This window comes from Canis lupus, chromosome 33, assembly GCF_003254725.2.
Source record: "Canis lupus dingo isolate Sandy chromosome 33, ASM325472v2, whole genome shotgun sequence".
In the NCBI taxonomy this organism is placed as follows: Eukaryota; Metazoa; Chordata; class Mammalia; order Carnivora; family Canidae; genus Canis; species Canis lupus.
The window spans coordinates 25,576,638-25,596,709 of record NC_064275.1 but is presented as its reverse complement, the minus strand read 5'-3'; the positions used below and the strand labels follow the sequence as shown (position 1 = coordinate 25,596,709).

At 43.6% G+C, this 20,072-nt stretch overlaps 1 protein-coding gene across 9 annotated transcripts in view; it reads right to left on the bottom strand.

The window, feature by feature from the left end:
* The window catches only part of CASR (calcium sensing receptor), a 92,048-nt gene that overhangs the window by 27,816 nt on the left and 44,160 nt on the right, over positions 1–20,072 (bottom strand). The window lies entirely within an intron of this gene.

The following is a 20,072-nucleotide window of genomic DNA, read 5'->3' as shown; positions in this document are numbered from 1 at the left end:
TGCTTCCAACTTGACAAGCTCTAAACTCACCTTCCTGCCAAACTTGTTGCTACTTCCTTGTTTTTTAATGTCAGCAAATGAAGTACCATTTACAAAGACACAAAATAAGGAGTTATCCTAGACTCCTCTCTCTTCCTATCATTGCCTTTCATATTCAAACAATCACCAAGTCCGGTAGACTCTGCTTCCTAAATTTCTAGAATCCATCTTCTCCTTTCCTTTTCTGAGGCCATCTTAAGTCTGCCAGCATTTCATATCTGGATTTCTGCAACTATTGCCTAATAGGCATTCCTGTCTTCAGTTTTATCCCTTTGCAGTCTATCTTTGCAAATCTTAGGATGCCATGAAACACCTGGTTTGGAGCACAGGCTCTGATGTTAAACCTGGCTTTGAATCATAGTCTCACTGTTTTCTAACATATGACTTAGGTAAAGTCATTTTTCTGTGATCTCAATAAAATAATGCATGGAGAGATCTTAACATAGTGTAACTAGTAAACTCCCAGAAAATGCTAGCCACAATCCAACTTTACTCTTGGTGGTCTTCTCTTTGAACTTCACACTCCAGTTATACCAAAATTCCACCAGTTCCTCAAGTACACCAGGCCTTTGTAAAATCCCAGGCCACACACATGCTTTTCTCCCTCCTTGGTCCCTCTGGCCCAAACTTTGCTTGAAACACATCTACTTATCTTTCAGTTTTTAGATGCTCATGACTGTGGGTATAGCTTGGCAAACTGGGGCTTCTGTGTGAATGGAGAAAAGAACTCCTATGGGCCAGACACAGCCCTGCACTAAGGCATCCAGCTTGGGAGTGAGGCACAGTTTGGATTTCCACCCATACTAATCCCTCATTGTGCAGTGAGTAACTTGCAGGACTCTTCAAGGAGGCCTTCCCTGGACCCTCAGACTAGGCAGGTCCACCTATTATAATCTTTTACATCTTGGATCTTGGAGTTCTCCTGTTGGGAGATTTTTCATATTTTATTATGATTATATGCATAAATGTCTGATTCCAGAGCCCAAACCCTTAATCATTGTTACATGCTGTTTCTTGCCCTGTAGGAACCCCACCTTCTCCAACAATCATTCTAGCAGAGGATACTGGGACCCACGTGGAAGGAGTACCCCCACAGACACTCAACATTCATGGAATTGTCTCTAATAATGTCTGACCATTCATGACCTCAGGTCTGAACATCCATGATCCATCCAGAACTACCCTGGAGTAGTTCTCTGACTCTAGTTCTGCATTTAGATTTTTGGCTTCATTTCTTGGATCTTGGTCATGCATTCATTCACACATTTAATAAGTACATGTATTAAGGACTGGAAATATAAAGGTAACAAACATATGCATGTTCCCTGCATATTATTGAACCAGGCATTTAGCATTTGTTGTGTCAGGTCCTTTATACATCCAGTGTTTTTTTAAATTTCACAACTGCAGTACCAACTCCACTTTCCAGGTGGGGGAATAGATTCTCCATATATTCAGCTTACTCAAGTGAGAAATTCTGGCACTTGAATTAAGAATGCCTCAAGAACTCAGAATTTTAAGAAGTCCCGAGTAGGGTACTGAATTAGGAGAGGGAACATTATGACTGGTTAAGGTAGGTCACTAAGACCTGTTAAATTTTTCCTGTCAAAGATTAACTACTTGGAGAAGTTTATTAACTTCATTAGTCCATTCAAGAGAAAATTCATGGCAAGAAGTAATAGATCAAGGAGAGATTTCAGGTCAATTTGCAGCAGTTAACTCCACCAGTTTAATGCAGTCTCCAAACCACCCTTTTTAGCCCAATTACGAGGGCCTAATTTGCTTTAAAGCTGAATCATTCTCGATCCTCTCTCTCTCTTTCCTCCAATATCCAATCACTTTGTCCTGCTGAATCTACCATCTCTCTCCACCCTGCCTTCTCCTTTTGATTGCTGTTGCCACCGCCTTACCCAGACTCCCACTGCCTCCCTGTTTCCTTATTGCAAAAGCTTTCTTTTCCTTCTACCTCACTCATGCTGTCATTGATAAGGACAATCAGGGCAGTACCAAGTGTGATCATAGCACAGTGGATTAACAATTGGAGTTCATCAATGTGACCTCAGCTTGCAGTAATGAGAATACAAAAGTTCTTGAATAATCACTAACACTTCAGTTGCAGTATCTGCAGTAGAGACATCTGATCGTATCCCTCATGTCTGTATTCCTTGTATGCCACACTAAAATCATTTTTAGCTGGGCATGTGGTTATCCAAAATGAAAGCCTCCACCCCAACTTCCTTTATAATCATGTGTGGTCAATGGGATGTAAGCTGAAGTGCCTGTGACAGCCTCCAAGAAACTGCTTAAGAGTTAGTGTTTATCCTTTGTCCCTTCATCCCTCTACCTTCATTCTGCTGCATGGAGGTATATGTGGCAGGTGGAGCCCATCTTGAACCCTGCACCATATCTTAGGGAATGATGGTACCATGACCTGATGATTTCATGGAGCAGAACCTCCGTATCAGACTGTTTCTGGGCTCTTACACGAAAGATAAAAAAGCTTCTAGCAGTTTAAGTCATTATTATATTTCGTCTTACTGTAGCTATATCAAGTATCTATCCAAAAGTCACAAGTAAACTCATTTGTTTTCCTTACTATAAGTTCATTTCATTTAAATCATATATAATCATGTTTGTCCTCCTGCAAAAAAGTATTGTAAACACAAGCTAAAGCTAGTATTTGTTCTTTATCTCAATGGCAGATATATTTGGAAGAAGAAATGACCCGTGTACCAGCTGGTTTTATGTTTAGAAAGCCCTTGAAATCATGAGGAGTGTTTTAGTACTAACAGATGACCGATCACTGAGTTCCTTCCTAATCCAAGAGATGTGGGATGGCAGGTCAGGGCAGACTGGTCTATGGCTCCATAGGTTAATTAATTTGCAAATTCATCTGCAATCATTTGTTCATCCAAAAACATTCATTGAGCTCCCCATATGTGTTAGACACTAGGGAGTGCAAGGTACCCAGGAGAGAAAGTTGAGATTGCTGCCTCCAAGATGCTCATGGTTTAAAAGGAGACAGAGATATGTATTCTAAGTAGAATGATGCAAGTGCTAGAAGGAGGCATGAAGTAGGTGTTGAGAGAGTACAGGAGGAAATACTGCCAGGAGAATTAATTCAAAGTGGGGACCACATGATGTGATGAGCACTGGGTGTTATACTATATGCTGGCAAAATGAATTTAAATAAAAGAAAAACAAGCAATATATTTGTACCTAAAACAGGAAGGAAAAAAATAATTATGTCTGTATAAAAACCCCCCAACAAAGTGGGGACCAGAAGCTTCCTGAGGGTATGGCTTGTCTCTTCTCATCACTGTAGCTTGGCACCCAGCACAATGCCTAGAACTTAGTATGTGCTCCACAAGTATCTGCTGAATGAATGAATGAAGCATGACCAGTAAAAACCAGGGGCTTTTTTGGGCAACTGTAGGAGAAAACAGAAAAGGGGTCATCCCACAAGACCAAAGGTTCCTGAGGGGAGGGTCTTCATCCTGATTAAAGTTGCATTCCCAGCACTGAACATGGAACCTGGTACTGAAAGGCGCTCAATATCTGCTGAACTTGCATTTGTCCCAAATGTTCCAGAGTCGAGGGTGAATTACCAGAGGATAGAAGGGCGAGATTAGAAGGCAACATTGCCACATTTCAATTTCCATCAAAGTAAAAACCACCCTGGCTCTTGCCCCTTGGCTTTAACATTTCCAGAAATTGTGTAACTCTAGAGAAGAATGATTTTACCTACATTTCAACTAGAGAAAACTGAAGCATAGATCTTCTGAACATAGGACCACTCAGTTAAAAAACAAAAACAAAGACCCAACAAAAACCAAAAACCAAAAACCAAAACACTCAGTAAATACGAGGCATGGCAAGCTCAAAAACTGCAATTTCTTGATCCGTAGGCTGCAGAAATAAAAATTCTAGGTTGCCTAGAAAAAAGGCGGTTATGAAACCAAAATTGATTTCCAGTAGAAATCATCTATCTACATAGAGTGAGTACATTGATTTGTCTGTGATTTATTATACTATAATCTTTGTCCTCTTTTGTCATACTGATCATAAAGACAACTAACAATAAGGCCTGAAGCCACCGTGGCAGAAAGGTGAAATGTGTATATTTTAATGAGGGTGACTAGGGAAAAACCTGAGAAAGTTCAACCAATAATCACAAAATCCGTGTACCTGGCTCTGGTTACAGCTTTCTTTACCTCTTGCTGAGGACACATCCACAATGTGGGTTTTTATGCACACCTGGTGTGCATTTGCTCAAGAATTAAGGACATCTTATCTGCCATCATTAATGTGACCATTCCCAGTTCTGTGTCAGACTTCATTCCTTCTGTGTTAAAGCAAGGGACATCTTGCTTAAAAATGAGGGCTCTCTTTCAGCACTGGGGGAACACAAACTCCAGAGTCACACTCGGCTGCCTCCCTCCAGCCCTGCCTGCTGTTCCCCCCGCCAGCTGCACAGTTTTTACCCTCCATCTCCCTGACAACAGGTGTGACTTTTGGAGAGTCCATGCCTCATTTAGCCCTGGTAATGGCTTAATTGAGTCGGAAAAATGCAAGGACAGGAGCGTGATAAAAACCAGCTGAGCTGGGTTCCTGTTAGGCATTGGAAAAAGCTATCAAGGAAGGGAGGAGAAAAGATGAACGAGAGTGGGGAGGAGCAGCAGGGGGAGTCAAGCAAAATGGGGAGAAAGAGCCAACACAAGGCAAATAAAGGAGGTAAGTAGGAGAGGAAATGAACATTCATTCCTGTTTACCATGAGCTCCTTGACAACATGGCCTGGTCTGTCCCGTGGCCTGGTTCTTGGCCCAGAACCCAGGGGGGGGCTCCATAAATGATTACGTGAATGAACATATACATGGGCTCCCCATATCACAATAAACCATCTTAGGAGTTTGTGAAGCTACCTCAAGAAGGAAAAAAAAGAGAAGAAAGAAGTAGAATGAGGATTGAGGGAAGGTGAAAATTTCAGGGTTGAAAAATGATGAGAAATGCTCATTCTCTGCTGTAGAATCTTTTTTCTTTTATTTAAAGATTTTATTTAGGGAGAGAGGCAGAGACAAAGGCAGAGGGAGAAGCAAGCTCCCCACAGGGGAGCTCCATATGGGACTCAAGGATCCCAGGACCAGGGATCACACCCTGAGTCCAAGGCAGACGCTCAACCGCTGAGCTGCCCAGGCACCCCTCTCTGCCACAGAACCTTATGGGTTGAAATGTGTGCTGGCTTTGGGCTTGAACATTGCCTGGCTTCCACAACAGGATGGAGCAAGTTCCTGGGGACATAGGCCACGAATTAAGAAATTTCTTGTCCTGAAATGATTCCCTTCATGCCTTATGTAAGCTCTGCTGATGGATGTGTGGACACCTATGGACTTTTTTTTTTTTTTTAAGGTTTTATTTATTTATTCATCAGAGACACAGGCAGAGGGAGAAGCAGGCTCCACGCAGGAAGCCGGATGTGGGACTCGATCCCGGGACCCTGGGATCACGCCCTGAGCCAAAGGCAGACGCTCAACTGCTGAGCCACCCAGGCGTCCCGACACCTATGGACTTAATGAAATGGTTCAGGTGAAAAGCAAAGAGACGCAGCTCCTGTTTTTATAAAGAAAAATGCCAGAGCTTCAAGGGCTACATGAAAAATTAATTCTGTAGAATAATGTCTTGGTATTACCTTTCCATACTGTAAGGAGCCCTGATTAGCCAGGGTGGTGTTTTTCAGTCTGGGGTCCCAAGATGTGCTACTACAGTCTCCTCGGGTAAAATAAGTTTGGGAATTGATGTACATTTGCCTCCCAAAGTCTCTGAGAAGTCCTGCAGTGATGGTCACTATAACCCACTCATCCCCAAATTTATTTCCGCATGGGACTCTTGCTAACAATGCTGTGAAACACAGGCTTGGGAGGGTTAACCTCGTGGAAAGCATTAAGTCCTTCACCGAAGCCTCCCCAAGTCTCTCTGGATGCATTTTTGAATGGGGAGGTATGTCCGTCCCCCACTGGGCATAGCGTTTCTTGTAATCCCAGGAATGAAATCCCAAAGGGTAGGATTGGAAAGAAGGAAGGACTGAGGAGGTGGGGGTAGCTGATGCTGACGCAGACTGCGTTCATTCTCTGATCTTGGGCATCTATGTTCTGCTCCCCTCTCCTGCAGGATGTTTGCGCGGGACTCAGAAAGCTTCTACACCAAGCCTTCCTCCCTGCCACTTGCAGCAACTCTGGCCTAGAGTAGTGTTCCCCTGGAAGGACCTTTGGAACATGCAGTGGTGTACTGGTAACCTGGCTCTCTGGAGGCAAAAATAAAACAGAGAAAGAGAAAAGGGAAAAAAAATAAGGAAAGAAAAAATGGCCTGCTTTGTAGTGTTTGCCGAATATTCCCACTATGGCAGATTTCAAGCTACCAACTTGCAAAAATCCTTGCTATTGAACCCTTGGTTCTCACGGGCTGGTTAGAAGCAGTCTGTTGCGACACACTGCTGGGACCCAGCTCTAAGCAAATGGAAATGCTGGTCTTTGGAAAAACTGGCCCCAATTGTTTTAGGGACATTGTGAATTTCTCTTTCCTCTGTTTCCTTCTCCGCTCTGACTGGTAGGAAGCTGAAACCAAATTTGAGGCCCAGCTCTAGATAATATAGAAACCAAAGTGCATGTGTGTGTTCTAACATTACTCAGTGTATCTCTTTTTCTTCCTATGCTTATTTCTCCCCTGTTTCGTCATCCTATTAAATCTTTCATTTTTATAAGCAATGCTAGGGATAGAAACACAAAACCGAACACCTCTCTGGGGTTTTGCTATGGGGAGTAAGAAGTGTCCCCAGATAAAACTCCCTCTGCAGTTAGGAGGAAGGGGCCTGGGAAAGCCATTCTTGCCTCAGTAACTGAATGGGTAGATTTAAATGGATTGTTTGGGGAGACCAGGTCATTAATCGAAAATATAGAATTGTAGAGGTAGAAGGCACCTGAGAAGCAGAACTAGTTCACACTGAAACCTTTTGACACAACAATATTTGGATCATGGTGGCCATTTTTATCAGGTGTGTAGGCCCTGGAATTCCGAAGTCATGGAAACAAACTGTGAGATTCAGCAATGAAAGGGAAGGGAAATCATTTTCTTCCCCCTCCCACCCCCTCACCCCCCCAATTTGTCAGTGTGTCTTAGTAGGAGCATTTTAGGTTTATAGGAGACTAAACTTACTTTCATTTTCAGCATAAAACCTATTATGGGAATTCCTGGAGTTTTAACTGGCCCTTAGGTGCACAGAGTTGGATTAATCAGAATCCTTGGTTGGTGATACATCCTCACCATTGGTCGCTGCCTGCCCTATTTTTACTTATTAAGTTATTTATCTTTTATTTATTAAATTTTTTTCTCTTCATGTATCTTTCCCATTATCCTAGCAAAGTTTTGCACTTTTTCTCTTCAAATTTTACGAGTTCTTCATATATTATATATATTAGCCCTTAAACTGTGATATATGCTACAAATATCTTCATCTAATTTGGTGGTTCTTTTTTTTTTTTCTTTAATTTGGTGGTTCTTTGATTTTATTTTACCATGCAACTTAAAAAAAAATTTTTATGTAGTCAGATTTATGAATTATTTCCCTTATTGCCCCTGGATTTTGAGTTAATGTTAGAAAACTTTTCCCTACACTGAGTTTATGAGGAGCTCACTGTATTTCTTTCCACTCTATTAACTTATTTTCCTTTTTTTTTTTTTTTTTTTTTTTACTTTTAGTTTCCTGGTCAGTGTAAACAGTTTATTTTTGTGTATGGTATGAGATATGGATCTGATTTTACTTTGTTTTCAAGTGGCTGCCTAGTTGTGCCAGCAACATTTATCAAAAAGCTTATCTTAAAATAATGAATTAAATAGCCCATCTTTGCTTCTGTGGTTTAGGATGCCACCTTTATCTATTCTATTCTTGTCTGTACAGCTATTTTTATGGCAGTGGTATTTTTATGGCAGTGGCAGTAGCACCCTGTTTTTGTGTTTTGTAATTTTTTTTACGTAGGCTTCATGCTGGGCTACAACAAGGGGCTTGAACTCACGACCCTGAGATCAAGACTGAAGCTGAGATCAAGATTTGGACTCTTAACCAACCAAGCCAGTGCACGTGCCTCAGTAGCACCCTGTTTTAATTATGGGGACTCCTAGTATAGGTTAGTACCTGGTAGGACTAGTCTACTTTTAGAGTTTTTATTTCTTTGTGTGTTCCAGGCTATTCTTACATAATTGTTTTTCCTTATAACTTTGGCATCAACTTGTCCAGCTCCATAAAACAAGCTTGTAGATATTTTTATTGGGATTGTGTTATATTGATATCTTTATGGTGTTGTCTTATTCAAGTACTTCAAGGATGCCTTTCCTTTTGTTTCAAGTCTAATTTCATGTCTTTGAAGAGTGTTTTCTCTCATTGGTTTTGTATGTTGTTAAGTTTTTTTCCTAAGTATTTAATTACTTTTGTTGCTATTATTGAGGCTTTCTTTACCATTATGTCCTCTAGCTGATTATTATTTGTGTTTATGAAAGCTATTGATTTTTGAATGCTAATTATATCTGCTGATGTTTTACTGAGTTCTTTTATTATTTAAATTACTTCCATTGTTCACTGATTCTCTTGCATTGTCTGAAGATATTTTTACTTTTTTATTGAGATAGATTGACATCTAACATCATATTAGTTTCAGATGCACAACGAAATGGTTGATATTTGTATGTATTGTGAAATGATCACCACAATAAGTTTAGATCCATCACCATACATGGTTATAAATTTGTTTTCTTGTGATGAGAACTTGTAAAATCAACTCTTTTAACAACTTTCAAATATACAATACATATTATTAACTATAGAGTCCCCATGTTGTACATTACATCTGATGACTTATTTTGTAACTAGAAGTTTGTACCTTTTGACCACCTTCACTTTCTTTATTTCGAAGTTATTTTTAATAACGAATAAACATCCTAGAGAACATTAGTAGTACCCTACCTGTAGGTTCCCCTCTTGCATTCTGTGCTCCTATCTCTCCCACCAAAGAAACCATCATCCTGAACCATATGTTCATCATCTCTGTTTTCCTCTCCACCCCCTCCAAACCCTGCTTTAAAAATTTTCCTTAAATCGTAATAAAGACTGGGAAGATACACATCAAAATGTTGAGTGATTTGTTCTCAGGGATAGAATATAGGTTTCTTCCCTGTTTTGTGTTTTGGTTTTGAAACTTAAAAAAAATGTATGATTTTTTAAATCAGTAAAGACATGACCATAAAATGTTATTTAAAAGGATGGCCCTGTAAATAGACATAAATTGGACATAAACATTAAACATGAAGGAAAAACATTGCAAAATGATTTTACTATCTAGTCATACTATATATACTTTTTTTTTTTAATATTTATTTATTCATGAGAGACACAGAGAGTCAGAGACACAGGCAGAGGGAGAAGCAGGCTCTCTGCAGAGAGCCTGATGTGGGACTCGATCCTGGGACTCCAGGATCACGCCCTAGGCCAAAGGCAGGCTCTAAACGGCTGAGCCACCTAGGGATCCCCAAAAAAGTTTTTCAAACGGTTGTAACCAGTTTATCTTCCCATCAGCAGTATATGAGAATTTCCACTGAATTTCTTGTTTTCCTTTTATATGGTTATGTTGTATTTACCTGTATTCCTAAGAAGCATTAAAATTTTTTAAAGTTGTTTTAAACATTATAAAGGGGCATCATGCTACACGTAATCTTCTGAGACTTACTTTTTTCACTTAATATTATATTAATAAGATTTATCTATATTATTATGTTACTATAGTTCATTATTTTGACTGCCGTATAATAGCCCACTGTGTGACTACATAATTTATTCATGCATCTTCCCACTGATGGGTAGTCGGGCTGTTTCAATGCTATGGCAATGGCAATTCTTTCCTTCAGGTTTGCTCCAGGTCTGTGCAGGCAACACAAAAGAGTTCTATGAAATGCCTGACTGTTCTTAGTTTCTTGCAAGATCCAAGGCCAAAAATGACATACCTCCACCATCCTATTTTAAAGAATATTTTTCTTTAAAGTTAACCAAAATCACATATATTTTAAAAATCAGGGCCATTTCCTTTTGCTTCCTTTTTCACTGCAGCAAAAGACCAGAGGCAGTAAACTCTTAATTCATTGAAAGGTACAATAGAATTGCCTTCCTTTTTTTCCAGGCTTAACAACCCAAATTTCTTCCAAACCTTTCTGCTTAAGGACAATTTAATATTTTTCTAGAGATAAATGTTAATATCCCGTGAACTTTTTCTAACTTCTTCATGTCATTTTTTAGAGTACACTAACAAAAATGGGACCATGCTTGAGACCGACCTGAGGTTGAGAGGCATTGTGTCCTGGTGCCTTTGTGACAGATCTCAGGGCATATTTGTTGCCTTTTGTCCACACACTGTAATTTGGCTGACTCACATCAACATTCTGGTCACCTAGGTTCTCCTTATTTTTCTAATATAACATTTGCTTTCACAGTCCTTTCAAAACCTGTATTTCTATTTAAAAAAAAAAAAACTCCAGATATATCACATTGCATTTGTTCAAACTGAATTTTATTTCTGAAGAACTATCACCCCCTGTTAAATTCATTTTGAATTTTGTTCCCATGTTTGAAGGACCATGTCCCTCTGACAAGAAATGTACTTGTTGGCCTCTCCAACTTTGTACTTGTTGGAGAACCATGAATTATCATTTAAAAAATAAGTCCTGAAAGAGGCTATGTTCAGTTGCCCCTATGAGAAGACTCTCCACTGGGCACTTGCAGCCATTCTGGAGGAAGACTGTCTCGAAGAATGGTAAATCTTCCCCAAATAAATCCATGTTGGTTTCCATGAGCCTGACTTTGAAGCTGGATTATCCAACATACCTTTACACATGGTGGAAACCCATCCAACTGATTTCTTGCAATATGGTAAATCTCAAGCAGAAATGTAATGCTATTGAATAGTTTTATATCTGTCAGGCACTGGGCTGGGTGTAGGGCAGTGGGTCTTAAAGTCAAGTTCCTGGTCTATCACCAAGAGCAACATCAACACCTGGGAACTTGTTAGAAATATAAATTCCTGCATCCCACCCTGACCTGCTGAGTTAGATACTCTAGGGGTGGCTGGAGTCCAGCAATCTGGTTTTAACAAGCCCTGTATCTAACGTATCCTCAAGTTTGGGAATTGCTGCTAGACTATCTTAACAATCCTTTTTTATCTGCATTGGCAAAGGCTAGTAGTCTATTCTTAGCTCTGAAAAATCTAGTTCCTAAGAGTAATTTTTTTTTCCTAAGAATAATTTCAAGATGAACTTTTTCCCCCAACACTATAGCTCCCCCCCACCCAAGCATAACCTCGCAAAGCAAAAATGCATTGGAGCACATACACAATGGTTTCCTGTCAATATCAATTTATTCTTTCGTTTCTCTGAAATTTTTCTCATGCAATAATCTTTAACCTCTTACGACAGCAGTGTTCCAGGAAACATAGTTCAGAAATCATTGCTCTGTAGCTGGGGTAACTTTCTGAAAGTATAAAAAGTGTGCATGATTTGTGAACTAGAGAAAAATGGCCATTAACCACAGATAGGCCACTTCTCGCCTTCTTCCCAGCTGGGGGATTCACCTATCTGGTTATCATTCTCTTCTGCCTTTGGCAGCATCTTGGGAGCTCTACTTTTAAAATTAAATCTTTCATTACTAAGTTCCTCTTTCAAATTTGCCAAATGGATATATATTCCTCAGGACCAGTGGATTAGCTCCAGATAGGAAGGCCCAGGATTCTGTATATATGTGACCATTAGAAGTCACTTTCACAAACCCCCTCTGTCCAGTACCCCTTTTTCTCTTCTCTCTTGGCAGCCCTTCTGGGGGCTCAGGAAGGCCTCCCCTTCAGGAGCTGGAGTGGTCCTGAACATTCCGCAATCTGTGGATCCAGTGTGCTCTCAGTGTCTCTCTGCCTGCTTCTGAGCATGTGAGAGGCTCCCAAAGACCTGGTTTGGGTAAGAGGAGGTCACAGAGGCCTTACAAAGAGCTCTTTCCACTTTGATTCCTCCTTTCCTCTTTTGAAATGAAATACTATTTTATTTTGATTTTCTTCTCCCTTCTCTCCCCCCCCCCTTTTTTTTTGCTTTATCTTGCAGAAGTTTCCAAACTGGTTTTTAAGACTTCTCCCAACTTCTCTGATGAGAAATGAGCTTCTTAAAAAGTAATGGTAAAGGTTATTATTCCTCTTTCTATTTAGCTAGACCTATGTGCCGATTATATTAGATGAGGGGTCAAACTATGGCCAGATTTGGCTGACTTATTTTTGTAAAAATTTTATTGAAATACAGGCATGCGTATTCACTTGCGCATTAGTTAAGGTTGGTTTTGTGCTACAAGGGCACGTTTGAGTAGTTAACAACAGACGTTGGTCCACAAAGCCTACCTTTACACAGAAAGTTTGTTGATCCCTGAATTAAACTGAACGCGGAGAAAACTCTATCTTTGCTATGACTGTATATGCTGACAGCTTCAGAAATAGTTATGTGCCTGGTGTGCAAAGTGGTTCCTCCAAGTTAAAAGGAGATGATTCCATTAGCCTTTTCAGTTAGAGCAATGAGTCCAACAGGCTGTTTTGTGGCCAGAGAAATAGGTCACTTCTCCTTGGTTGCCATCTGACTCAGGAGGCATCAGGGGGCTTGCTTGCCATTTTCTCACATGAAGAAAGTGGAGTGGGTTGTGTGGGGACTCCCCCCACCACCACCACCAAGTGCAAAAAACTATAGCTAAAGATGGGAAGTCCAAGTTAAGAATCTGAATCACCAGCAACAATTTTTTTTACCCCCTCTGATACTGCCAAATGAGTCAATTCCTTGGGAACCAGCTACCTTCCTGTGAAAATGACCTTAAGGGAAAATATGATTGGTGTGGTTTATTTGGGAAACAGAAATACCACTAACTCCCATGTAGCCCATGTGTGATCTGGGCGGGGGATGAAGGCCTGAAAGGAGAAAGCCCAGCACTTCAAGTAAGGGAAGAAAATATTGCTCTGGAGACTGCTTTAATTCTGCTCCCTTATTGCTGATGGATGCAGATTCCCTTGTGAAGTTGTCCTCTTGCATTTCTCTCATTTTCTTCTCCTCCACTTTATAGCACCACTTTCTAACACCCTGAGGCTCAGAGTAGGTCTCCTGATATGAGATTAGAGAACATCAGAAGAGGAGGGACTTATGTCAATGCCCTCCAGCCAAGCACCACCAGAACAGAGAGAAAGGAGCCACCGAGGTGCAGAATGTGAGAGGCACTGCTTGTTATGGCTGGTCCTTGTCCTGGTCCTTTGGGAGGACCAGCCCTGTGGTTGCACAAGTTTGGTTTGTTACCTGTTGCAGAGAAGTAGAATTGTGGGTCATCCCAGAGAGGGTGGTAGAAAGAACTACAGGGCTGAGGCTTGTGTGAGGGGAATTTAGGGAGGGTTTAAGGAAGCAGGGCTTTGGATACTGTCCGGGAGCCAGAGTCATTCTGTGATCGGGCATCTTAGTGACCCTTGTCTAAAGGGAAAGAGGACTAGAGTGAGGTGGAAGCTGTAATTGGTAAAGATGCCATACTCATCTGAGCCAGGATAGGGTGATGTTTGGTTGTTTTTGTGGTTTGGATAATGTTATTATTTTTCAAATCTGTGCGTAGGCATGATTGTGGAGTGCTCTTATTTCTGTCTTTGTGGGATGATGATATTCTATGAAATTGCATATGTTCAGCAGGAAAATTTCGAGGCCCCACTGATAGTACCACCCAGCACCCGAGTATTAGGAGCTATTTTTCTCTTTCTTGCTGACCAGTTATTCCCACTGACACACTCTTTTTTCACTTTCCTTAGAGTCAAAAATCACAGGATAGCAGAGCCAGAAAGGACTATAGAAACCATCTAGTTCAAACCTTGCATGTTTAAGTTAAGGCGACAGAAGGTCAGCAATATTGCTGCCTTGCCAACATCACACAGCCAGGTATTACTGTGTCACACACACAGCATCCCGTAGCTGGTTCTGGGACCCTTGTTTCTTGACTCCAGGGGCCGTACACACGCCGGCCCCACCTCTGTCAGCAGCCTCATTGTAGGTGTAGGGAGGGCCTATACCACTCTCCCTCCTCCTGGGCTCCAGTCTGCCAGGCCCTTCATTTCCTCCAATGGGCCAGGTTCTTTGTTGTTTCAGGCCCTCCCCACAAGCTGTTTCCTCTACTTAGAATGCTCTTCCAGCCCTCTGACCTGCACATCTTGCTTAATTCATTCCTACGTATCCTTCAGGTTGGCTCAAATCCCGTCACCTCTCAAGGAAGCCCCTCGTGACTCTCCAGGCCTCACTCTTCCCTATTGCTCTTTGCCCCTTCCTAGCATTTCCCTGGAGTCCCTCCGAATCTCCAGGCAGTCAGGGATCTGGTCTTTCATTGCTATATGCTCTGGACATAGCAGATGCTCAATAATGAATGGACACTTTACTCCAAGCCTGGAGGACATTCTAACCACTAGAATTCTTTTTATAGTACAATTAAAAAAAAAAAAAGGATTCTAAAAATCTTTTTCTGGTGCCTCTATATAAACTTAGAGTCTGGTTGCAAGTAAAGAATACAACGGGCTAAAGCAAAAATGCTGAGGTGTTGCAAGTAGGTGGAGGATGAATTTGATGATCCCATCCCATGTCGTCCTTCCTGTGATCACTATCTGGACATGCGGGTGTGCTGGAAAGGGCAGCATGCAGCCAGGAGCCCTTCACGTCCCTGAACCAGACTCTGAAGCTGCTATTGCATCATTATTTAAAATGTTGAAGACCGTGTAGAGTAGGCTGTTTGCCATGAAAAAGGCTATAAAGATGAGATAGTTCGCACAGCTTAGGTATATGGCTCTCTCTGAAGTGTTGATGAAAACTATGGCTGCTGGGCCCAGAAAAATGCACACCTGTACGTAATTCTGTGTGTTTCAGGTATTTCCTATAATCACAAAACGAGGTTGTGTGATTTGAGGTTTTTCCCTCTGTGAGAGGTACTTCTGTTACCTCTGTGGAGAGGCAGAGCAAGGATGGAAGCCAAATGTCCTCATTCCTCATCTACTATCCTTTCCCTTCACATCAAAATGTTCATTCCAGCGAGAGACAGCAGGGCATCAGCAGCTGAAGGCACAGGCTCTGATTGAACGTGACAGGCGCAAATCTCTGCTTTGACAATTACTAGTTGGTGACACGGGGCAAGTTGTATCCTTTCTGAGCTTTTGTTTCCTCATCTATAACAGGGATAAGGATGGTGGGGTCGCTGTAAGGATCACGTTAAAATAACCTTGTAAGAATTTACCGTAGAGCCCGGCACACAGGATACGCTAAATGTTAGTTCTTAACCTGAGGATAGCAATGCCCTTCACGTCTCCCCTCTTCCTTGGATTGCGCAGAGAGCTCACTCTGCTGCTTCTCTCTGGTCCCAGAATGCACCTGTGTAGCTCGGCCACAGCCCGGCTGCCTTCAAAGGGCAAGTGCCCGATGAGGAGCCAGGGCTGGGGCGGCAAGCCCGCTGGATCAGAGATGCAGTTAGCATCCTGTCCACGGGGCGGATGCCTGCTGCGTGACACTCCTACAGTGGGAGCCCGATCAGCACGTTTCCTGGTGTCCCCCAGGGTGACCGCAGGCCAGAGGATGGCTCTGAGCAAGCTGCCTGAAGTCGGAGCTGATGGCAAGCGGGGCAGGCAAGGAGGTCGGCTGCAGATTCCGCGGGGACAGGCGGGTTTCAGGTTTCCGCGGTGCGGGTCTCTGATCTTTCGTGCGTCGGTCTCATAGGTCAACGCAACAAGGCGGGAGCACGTGTGTGAAGGAACCAGGAGGAAGGCCTCGGGCTGCAAAACCCTGGTGGAGGGCGAGGGCTGGAGGGGTCGGGAGACCCCGGTTCTGGTCACGCCCCCTGGGGAGCAGCCGCCGGCGGGAAGGCTGGGCCTCTCCTCTGCACGAGGCTGGAGGCTCCGCGGCCCGGGTGGGCCGTCCTGTAGGGCGGGGCCTCGGCGGTGGGCGGAGCCTCGGCGGGGCGGGGCCTCGGCGGTGGGCGGGGCCTCGAGCTGGTCCCCAGCCCGGGGCTCAGCGACCGCCCGGGGCGCGGGGGGGGCGGGGAGGCCCGGGGCGCGGACCGCGGCCGCTTTCTCCGCCGTCAGCAGCCCCGCGGGTCGCTCCGCGCAGCTCCGCCGTCGTTGCGCCCGCATCGGCCCGGGGCCGGCGGTGCTGGAGCAGAAAGATCGCGGATCGATTTGCAGCCAGCGCGGCCGCGGCGTCAGCAGCCGGGAGCGCCCGTCGTGACCCGCGGGGCGTGGGGCTGGCGAGAGGCCCCGCGGCGGGAGGGGCCCGACCCGTGCGATCGGCCGCCGGGGGCGCCAGGGCCGAAGGCCCCCGCACGAGTGACCGGTAACTTGGGACCAGGGACCCATCTGCGCGACATGAGCACATCCTCGGAGTCCAGTAAAACCCAGGCGAGCATCTCCAAGTTTAGGCCAAATTTCCCATTTACAAACGGGGAAACTGAGGCACGGGGAGGGGAAGCCGCTCGCCCAGGGCACAGGGCCAGACTCCAGCAGCGCTCCCCGCGGTAGAAGGCGAATGTGCGTCCTCTCCCTTCGTAGAGCTCATCCGCGGAAGGAATGGAAGGAAGGCTCCTCATTTTTCATTTTCAGTGTGCAAACTTTTTACAAAAGAAAGTGAAGGAAAGAGCCATCGCACTGGAACATTACAATATCATGTCCGAACGATACAGAATTCTGAATTTGTGAAGGATAGCTGAGGTCTTTTAGCTCACTCCCTTTTATTTTTATTTTTTTCACTCCCTCATTTTAGTTATCAACTGCTTAGTGGAGGCACCTGTGAGCCCTGTCCGCTGCCACAGTTTTTTTTTTTTAAAGATTTTATTTATTGATTCATGAGAGACACAGAAAGGCGGAGACATAGGCAGAGGGAGGAGCAGGCTCCCCCCCACCCTGGGGGGGCCCCGATGTGGAACTCGAACCCAGGACCCCGAGATCATGACCTGAGCTAAAGGCAGATGTTCAACCATTGAGCCACCCTAGCGCCCTACAGTTGTTATTAAATATACACTCACCTTAACAGAAATGCAAATAAACCCCATAAGCACACTCCAGGAGGAAAGTAGGACATTTTGCTTCTAGTATGTGTCCTGATTTTGAGGGTGGGGTGGAGCTGGGAGACAGAAATATAGAGGCTGGCAAAAAATGTTTAGCAGACTTAAAGCGTGTATTTTAAATTTATACAATAAACATTCGGCATAGATTACCTTCACAGCATCGTGGGGTTATTAAATTCTAACAATACTTTCAGAAAAACCTGAGTTTTTCTATCTTGTAGGCACTTTATTGCACGTAGGCAAGGCTGTATAAATCAACTGTGGTAACCCAAGGAATCTGAGAGATCATTTATAATAAAATGCTAAATATGTGATTGAGAATTCCCGGGTAAGATAAGTCAGTGGGTATCTGAGGGATGTACCCGAGAGGAGGAAGGCATTGGGGGATGGAACGTGTAGACGGGGGAGGGAAGGGAGGATACCTGCTAGGGGGTAGAGTGGGTGAAGGCACAGGAGCAGGTGACACAGCGGGAGTTCTGATCCCCTCTTAACAGGGAGGCCATGGGTGCAGATCCAGTTCACCCTGGCTACGGCAAGTATAGCGGGGACAGCCTGTATCTCACAGGTTGTTGTTCTAACAGACATAGAAGTGTCTGGTCCATCGATTCCCAAGGAACAGACGCATACAGCTCCTGCCCTGCTGTCCTGAGCCTCTTCCTCTCTTCTAAGTGCCCAGTCCTTCAGTCCTTCCTGTGTTCAGGGTCTCAATTCCAGCCAGAGACAGATGAGGCTGCGGCAGTAGCCTCAGGAGGTGCGATCTCGATCTGAAAAGCCCAGGTTCTTTCCTTTTCTCTGCACCTGGCAACACTGTTTATTTCTAATAGCAAAAATGGAACTCCAAATCTAACAAGCGGGGACTGGCAGGCCAAGATGGTACAATCTCAGAAGACTGTGCAGTCCTTAAAACCAGGCAGCAAAACCACCTAAAGACATAGGACAGTACTCATCAGATGCTGTTAAGTAAATTAAAAAACAAATTTACAGAACAGCATGTCCAGTGAAACCAACTGGTTTAAAAAATGAGTAGACCTAGAAAGGAAAGATGGAGCATTATTAACATCTTCGTGAGCTAGACAGGGAAGGGATTCCTAGTGTTAGGCCCATAATGCTGAAAACAAACGCACAAACAGCGACCAACCACAGCAACAACAAGAGCATCTGGATGGAAGGGGGTTAAGTGATTTGCCCACGATCACAGCTGGGAACTGGCCAAGCCTCAGCTGGAAGCAGATTTCAGATTCCTGATCCAGTGTTCTTCCACTGGACCAGCCTAGTCCACGCCTTCCTCAGACTGCTGGGGTCCCTCATAGGTGTGTACATTTCAGGAGGGACGTGGTCCTTTGAGGCAGCCACACTGCCCTGGCCGGAGAGTCATGTAGATGCTGATAGGAGAACAGTTTTCATTTTTGTTTATTTAAGAAATGATACAGTAATGTGCTCAGCAGACGTCCTCTAGGCTTCCTGAGTCTCCTGGGCAAGTGGTGTGGGCAAGCTGCCAGGCACTCTACGCACACACCCTGGGCACGTGGGCTACTAGAGCTGGTGGGGGATTTGGAATTACTTAGCAGATGGGAAAATTAAGGCTCAAGACAACGTGAATTGTCTTTCCCCCCAGCGGGGCATGGGTCCTTCCAAGGGTCTCCATTACCTCACTCTGTAGAATCTGTTCTGGAATAGTGATGCTGTCTTTAGTGGCCATCTCAGAGAAAGCCCAACCCCACTTAGGTCCTGGAAGGAAGAGGCCAGCCCAGTTCTCCCTTTCTGGTAGGACTCTCAGTTCATGTGCCTGTGGCAGGAAGGGGCGGGGGGTCGAATAGCTGTGGATTCAGGTGTTTGTGTGGAAAATGTGCTAGCCTCGTGGTTCTAAGAGGAAGTGGGAGGTGGTGGGAGTTAAATGACAAAGAAGACAGAGGTGAGTCAAAGGTGTTTTATATTTGCCAGGTTGTTCATTAAGATTCATTGAGTTCAGGGTTCAGTTCTCAAGGTGGCTTAATAAAAACTGCAGAAATCGAGCCTCTTCCATGCCCCCTGGGTTCGTTCTTCATATTTATTGAATGAAAGGTTAATGTATTCAGAGTTCCCTCTGAACCCCTGTTAGATCCCAATTCTTCTCCATGTGGACCCTCTAGGTGAAAATTTGCTATGGGTAGAAATGCCCTAAAACTGGGGTAGGGAGAGGCTGGGGCTGGAATACGAGAGACTTTAGCCCCAAGATGGCAGTTGGAAGTGAGCCTTAATAATTCTTAAAAGAAGAAAATGAGGTGAAAAAAAACATAAATGCTACCCTTACAGTACAATTTCTGAAAGTGTTCTTGATCAAATATATAAGGAAACACTGTGTGAGATAAAAGTAAACATGTCTGTTGACTGTAGGACTTATCAGTGCCTTTAAAAGTCCAATGTGCTGATGGGGGCACTTGATGGGATGAGCACTGGGTGTTATTCTATATGTTGGCAAAATGAACACCAATAAAAAATAAATTTATAAAAAAAATAAAAGTCCAATGTGCATTGCAGAATCTCCAAGAAAAGGACACAGTAAATAAAGTTGAAAAGCAAGACAAATATAATTTCATTCTGGTAATTTTCTTATTCTTATTTTTTCTCTTCTGATCTCAAGCTCATAGTGCTGTAAATCCTTGGTGTTTTAGAATCTATTTATTTGTATTTAACCATGTCCATTAGGGATACCGATGGATGACTAACAGGGATGCCACTCTGTATTTCTCTAGAAATTTTCAGTCTGTGTCGCACTGAATTCCCAGTGGTTGGAAATAATCAGTACTATGTGACACTTCACTGGACCTGGCTTCTTGTCATGAATTGCCAACCTTTCTACATGTTGCTGGGTAGCGTTAGCAT